This window comes from Atta colombica, unplaced genomic scaffold (assembly GCF_001594045.1).
Source record: "Atta colombica isolate Treedump-2 unplaced genomic scaffold, Acol1.0 scaffold47, whole genome shotgun sequence".
Taxonomy (NCBI): Eukaryota; Metazoa; Arthropoda; class Insecta; order Hymenoptera; family Formicidae; genus Atta; species Atta colombica.
The window spans coordinates 1,953,672-1,961,097 of record NW_017259536.1 but is presented as its reverse complement, the minus strand read 5'-3'; the positions used below and the strand labels follow the sequence as shown (position 1 = coordinate 1,961,097).

The window sequence follows — 7,426 nt, the reverse complement described above, 5'->3', positions numbered from 1 at the left end:
ATATAATATATACATATACAGAGTGATTTTAAAGAGTAATTTCTCACATAAATTCGAGATAAAAACTTCATCTAATTATGTATCCAAAATTGCTTATTATTTTAAAGATATCTGCTTATTATTGAGTTCGCTCTTGATTGAATAAAAAAATAATGTATGGCCCTAAAAATGAAGACTTCATGTCTTTGAAACACAGAAAGTTTCATAAAAAAATTCGAGGTTTTCGAAATTTTTGGAGAAACGAAACTTTTCCTTCAACTTTGACTCTGTATCTTTAAAATTGTAAATCGTTTTGAACAGATGGACATGTAAAGTTTTTGTCTTGAAATGCGCGAGCAACACCTTTAAAATCTTTTAGATTATACTAATATTTAAGAACTATTTAAGAACTCTGTATTATAATATTTTTTCCTTAAAAACGGCATTGGATATTTGCGTTTTTGTAGGTTGTAAAGTCATCGAACATATTGTTGCAACGAGTAATTGCAAATTGATGCGATAAAGTAATTGTTGCTATTTAAATTGTTACTACTTAAAGACTATTTAAACATACAATTACAGTTGAGCACAAAGCATTAATAACATTTTAAAACGTGCGATAGATCTTTCGGATCACTCGCGCGTAGTCTTTTGTGAAATGAAGTGCTCGCTGTTTCCGCCTGGAACTTTCTGATTATTTGCCACGCGTAATAAAACACTAGCCTAGCATATCCGACAGTCAGGCGTAGAGAAGCAGGATGCGTCCATCGTCTAGTTCCGCGTAATTTCTGCGGGCAACCAATGGTTCGCCGTGTACGCGAGCACCGCGTGCGGGCGGCTAAAAGCCAGTAATTGTTTGTTATTTCATCGTGTGTTCCGCAAATGGATTACACGAATTACACGCTCCGAAAGAAGAGACGACGTAGTGTTCCATTTTCCAAATGAAAACTGCATTTTTCTTCCGGGACTTTCCGTCACATCGACAATCGTTAATGCGACAAAAGGAATTGAGAATGATCGTCGACGGAAAGATATTTTTCTTTCTTTTACCGTCTCTCTCTCTCTCTCTCTCTCTCTCTCTCTCTCTCTCTCTCTCTCTCTCTCTATTTTTCTCTCTTTCTCTCGACGACAATAACGTTTGAATGGAACGTCTCGCATGTACAACGAGACTTCTCGTCTATCAGTTTATTGAATGAGAAAGAGCGGTTCTGGAAATAAACGCATCGCGCGATTGAATAGAATGCCATCGAGATACACGTGGATGTTCGTAATGACCTTCACGCTTCAGGAAAATGCACATGACGTAAAATATATCGATCTTTCTGTCACAGATTTCCGGTTTTGTCTGGGCCAATATCGAGCCGGTCGGTTGGCCGGCCGACTGAACGACCGACCGACCAAGTAACCAGCAACTTCGCTACTTATGCAGTTCCAACCGTTGTGCATCGCTCGTTCGTCGCTGGCACAGTTACCTTTCCGGTTCTACCTCACAATGTAATTCAAGCATCGAAATCAATGAGATTTGAAACGAGGAGCGTGGAACCGGGCGCGTTAGCGAAACAGAGGTAAGGGCTAAAACATAAATTTCGACATGGAAAGGACGGGTTTGGTGAAAGCTCTACAAATTTAGTTAGCGTAGGACGCAGATAATTTTATTTTCACTTGGCAAAAATGATTTTGCTAAAGTATTAAAAATTCAACTGGATATACACAGATTTGAAAATAATTTTGTTAGATCATCAAAATAATTATGTAGAATACTTAAGGTTTTTGATTGTTACAATGTTAAATTTTTTTTCAACACCGCTCATTATTTATCAATTAGAGATGAAAGTAATTTTATTTGCCCATATTGTTTATTATTCATCAATTAGATAAAAATAATTTTACTTGCCATACCATTAAAATATACTGAGATAAATGTTTTGTATAATATGTGACTTACAAAAACTTTCTTACGTTTTAATTTAAAAATTTTGTTCTAATCAAAATTTGATTAGAAAAAAAAAGACATATCATAACATATCAAAACATTTCTTTCAATAATTATGTAGGAATCTCAAACATGTTAAACAATACTGCAAAAAGTTTTGACATTCTACTCAATTTGAACAGTTCTACATAGTTATTTTCATAGTCTAACAAATATTTCAAATCTGTATCTATATAAATTTTTAGGCGCTTCAACAAAACCATTCATTCCATGTACATATTACACTACACTGCTAACAGCAATTTTTATAAGTGAAACCGCGATATTTAGTATGCATGAAAAGAACGATTTCGCTGAATCATCAAAATAATTATGTAGAACTCACTCAAGCATAATGAGCAATGTTGGAAAAAATTTGACATTCTAGCAACCACCTTGAGTTCTACATAATTATTTTGATGATCTAACAAAATTATTTTTAAATCTGTGTATATATCCAACTAAATCTTTAAATATTTCAGCAAATCCGTGTTTTCTATGTGGAATAAAAATCAAGTACAAAGTGTAAAATGTCAATGTATGCAACATGAAATTTTTTTATTTAAAATCAACAACATTATTTTTTTATTTATTAATTAAATGGCATTTTCTTATTGCATACTGAATGTTATCCTGTAATGAATATTAACAGCATGTTTACATCATGATCACTAGGTGTTAGCAATGAATATAATATTTAGAAAGTCATAGATCAAAAGAAGAAAAATGATTGCTAACATGAATGCACGAAAATGCTTCCTTCCGCTCGCAATTCAGTTCATGGAAATTTTTTTAAATTTACATTACGTCGAGTCACAGCTGTCACGAGCTTCATCAAAATATGGCCTGCGTCAATATAGAGATTAAAAATTTTATCGCGTGCACAGAAAGATTAATCAACCATAGTTTAATTAATCCTTGCTGCGAGAGATGTATTCACACCCCAAGCGACCCTTTGAGCGCACTCCGTTAACCTTCACTAGCCACGTAAACGCGAAGGTTAAAGATATCTCTCTTATACGTCATACTATATATAATGACGTCAGTGTAACCTTATGTTTTTATAGTTCAGCTTTACGACACGTGTCACACGAAGCATCTCGTTACGTAAAAGCGTATAGGACCCTTGCGTCATTATGCTCTCGTTATCTTTTTTTACTGGCATCATCAACGAGAATTTCATTCAGTTTTCGCATATCAGAAAAATTATGTCAAAACCTATCTCGCGTTCAAAGAAAACCACTAGTAAACAGGGACTCCCTTGCAAATTTTGAAATAAAAAGTTCTAATTTCAGCGAAATGAGTTACTTTTCATAAATAATGTGGCTTAGTAGTAAACAAAAGATGTCATAGATATACAAGGTTCAATAATTAACAACTTTTGAGCTACAGTGTATTAAAAGTATATAATTTGCAGAGAGCATCTTTGATCAAGATGACCTTAAAAAGGCAAAGAGAGAGATTTTTTAAAAATTCATTATTAATTGTCGTAATTAAATTTTAATAGATGAACATTTTTTAATAACATTTTTTAATTACGCATAATTACGATTATTAACGCATTAATCGAGTTTAATAATTGACGAAACAATATCATATTATTTGTAAATAACTAATAACAGTTTATATGTATGTATATATGTACAACATCACATGAGATCACAAAATTATTGTCAACAAAAGTAACGAGATTATATTTTATTTTTTCAAATTATATTTTTCTAATGAATATATTTTATGAATATAATATCAGGGTTTTTAAATAAAAAATCATAAAATTCTTCACATATTAATTTAAAATTGTATTTTACATTTATTATTCTTATATTTAAAAAAGGGGAGCAATTTATAATCATGACCTTAATTTGGAACAAACGAGATGGTTAATCATAATAATCAGTAAGCCTTTGATACATCATAGCTAAAAAATTATTCATTAGCTTTGTGTTTATGATATCTTCTGTTCATCATATTATAAATTACGTTATGAAAACTAGTCACGGAAATTCGGTCACTTAAAAATTGACTTATATTACACTAAAGTATAGTATATTAAAAGCTACTATGAAATTGGCAGAGTTAAAAGTAAAATGTATAAATATTTTAAACGCTTAAATATCCAATAATGGATACTATTATTATTAGAGGTTATTTAATAGAATATACATTATTATTTCATTGTCAAAATTGATTACGTTATGTCACTGTATTTAAATATTTTGTATAAAGCAGCATTTAATGTACATTACATCAATGTAATGCGAGTAAGTGAATTCATCATAATTCATTTCATCAGGACCCAATTTTCCATATAATTAATGCGATACTCTTTATTGAGCGACTTTTCATATCGGCTTAATTATCGCGTTTGATTACCTACGCATTTTCCATTATTATTACTCGTTATTGTTAACACGCGTGTGCACCAGCATTACACTTTACAAGAAAAAATAAAAATAAATCCGTTAACATCCGCGAAACGCAATCTTGCTCATTGACTTTCGCCATTACTTCTAATATTCCGGACATTTCCTGTTTCTCGCATGTTTTTCTGAATGATAAATCAAGAGAGAAAGAAAGAGAAAAGAGGGATTTCGTTTCTGTTTATATGTATGTACAACGTTCCGCGATACCGCAGATCGATACACACCACTTTCTCTGACTCCTCGACAGAGCGCTATTTCCATTTCGCTTTTGACATTGAATTCAAGCTAACGCGTTCCCTGAGGAAACAATAGGTGAAGCCGCTCTATATAGGAGCGAATGGTGTCAACAAAGCCTAGATACAAGGTCCAAAAAGGAATAATAAAATCATTCAGAGCTGCCAACCTCGTAACGCCTGCCTCTCGCAGATATCAGTGATAAATTCATTTCAACTTGAAAAGTAAATTTGAACGAGATAAATTTGAATTTATAGCGTGACTTCTGTAAATACGTATAATTTAGTTGCGCTTCGTGAATTTCTCTTTCCTAGCTTGTGTCCATTTTTACCAATATAAATTAGGTTTAATTTCGATTTAACTTACTCTTTATCTTCTTTCTAGTTCTAAGAATTAAAAAAAAAAAGAATAAATTAAATCGCGATTAAATATCTATCTATATTTTTAAAAATAGACATAAGATAACAGGACAGAGATTTAATCTAAATTATAAAAGTCACTCCAGATTTTTCTTTTTCTAGTTCTAAGAATTAAAAAAAAGATAAAGAGTAAGTTAAACCGAGATTACAGCTAATTTATATTGTTAGAAATAGACACAGGAAAAAGATTCATGAATAGCAATTAAATTATATTTGCAGAAGTTACACGGCGATTTAAATTGATCTTTTTTTACTTTTAAAAATTAGAGGAAGAATAAGTTAAAGTTAACTTATTCCGTTATTAACCGAGATTAAAGTTAATCTATATTGAAATGGAGATATTAAATTAGGTAATACAGATGTAATGAAAGAGAGGAAGTTTCAAGATAACTGTTATTCGTAGTATCGATTAGAACCACGGTTGCCAGATCCCGAGCACTGTACAGCTAGAATCTGAAGATCCGTGTGCTGGAGATTTCATATTTCGACTAGAGGCCGACCGATTGTTTCATTGAAAAAAGAAAGAGAAAAAAAAGCACATTAATTCGTGTTTTACTGTTACAGATTTTCTTTTTGTTATTAGTATTTGACCAACATAAAGTGTCAACACAATCATAGAGACCTTTTTATTATTATTAGAGGAAAGACCCTGATTATGAGATATCGAGTTCATTTTGGGTAAATGCTAGAAGTCTATAGATAGAATTTAAAAAAATAATGGATCATTTTGAAGGGAATTTAATAAGCTTTTAGATAACGTTATATAAAATTCAAATTTCATTTTTTTTTAATTAAAAAAAAATGGAACTGTAAAAAGTGAGTAAATCGCAAAATCAAAAAATTGTGTTTCTAATATGAGATGCCTCGAGAAATCAATAGTAAAACACAAAGTATATTAGTATTACAATTAAAAAATTTTATTTAATGTTTCTAAAATACAAACAAACACAGCCAGCGAGAAAAAATGAGCATGCGATAGATTATAGAACTCATCTTCAGGTAGTTCGAGTCAAGCATCGCACAAATAGGCACTCGACGTTTATTCCGATTGTCTGTTGTTTATTATTATAATAACATTTATATTTTAGCAATAATTTTCACTTATAACATAGGAACATGGATTATTTCATATTAGAAATACCCTGGGTATCTCATATTACGATTTTAACGCCTTATGATTTTACAATCATCAAATCTAACTTTTGTAATTAAACATATTCAACATATTCCCGTATTTTTCTATTAGTACAACCTTATTCTATCACTACATGAAGAATTTATTGTCAAATATTTATTTATTAAATAATAAACAAGATTTAAAGGCTCAATGAAACTTGAAGACATCCAAATTCTAAAATCTTGTTTTACAATGACTACATGATCTGATAATGAATTTTCTATTAAATAGTTTTCAATCCAAAAACAATAAATTCATGATGAAATCAATAAATAGCGTTCATTAGTTTAGTAGAAATGCCATTATCTCATATTATAATAGGGGGCGCCTATAATAGAGGGCTTCTCATATATCTCATAATAGGGAGCTTTCCTCTAGATTAATACAATGCGAACACAATTACAACAAATACAAACTTTTTTATTATTCGTAAAATAACATAAACTGCGAACATAACCACAGACTTCCTTATTACTTTCCACGTAATTTAAATATACAATTAATAAATACTCCACGCGCGCAAAGAACTGGAGATTATTCCCGTCTGCTGGAGAACTGGAGATTGGTTCCGAAAACTAGAGTCTTCAATCTGGAGATCTGGTAATTGGTCAGAAAGCATCGCTTCCTATTATTGCACGCTTTTAGAAAAAAAATATTCAAGCGATGTCATTTCTCAATTATCATAGGTCGCTCGTTATCGTCGACGCTTCGGCGTCGTTTTTTCCATCATCTCGCTCGTTTCGACGCCACCACTGCCTCCGCGTCTCTCCGCAGCTGCAGCCCACGAAGTATTATCGTAAAGTGGTACCGGGGAACACAACCAGCCGTATCTCCCGTGTTTTGAAACGCTCGTATGGCTTACAAAAGACTGTCGCCGTGGAAAACCGGTACGGAAAATGTCACGGCCTTGTCACCCGATGCAGCGCAAAATAGTATATCGACCTTACGGCCTGCACGCGAAGACGACAGACTGACAAAATTCGACGATCGGATTTCACTCGATACTTCGCTACCGATGCAGCATCGGATGCGGAAATGGCATCGGCAGCGCGAAACGATGAACGGAGGCGAATGCCTGCGATGGAAGTTTAGATTATTTTTTAAGTGGGCGTAATACGCGGATACGAGGCAGCATCTGCGGTGCAATTTACACGCGTGCAACGGCGTTAGCGAAGCATATCGCTGGAAAGGCCAGCTGGCTCTTCCCCTCCAAGTTCCG

At 32.7% G+C, this 7,426-nt stretch overlaps 1 protein-coding gene and 1 pseudogene across 2 annotated transcripts in view; one reads left to right on the top strand and one right to left on the bottom strand.

The window, feature by feature from the left end:
* Nucleotides 1-7,426, bottom strand: part of LOC108691561 — a 32,299-nt gene that overhangs the window by 17,256 nt on the left and 7,617 nt on the right. The gene's annotated exons all lie outside the window — the stretch shown is intronic.
* Nucleotides 1,495-7,181, top strand: LOC108691442 (annotated as a pseudogene).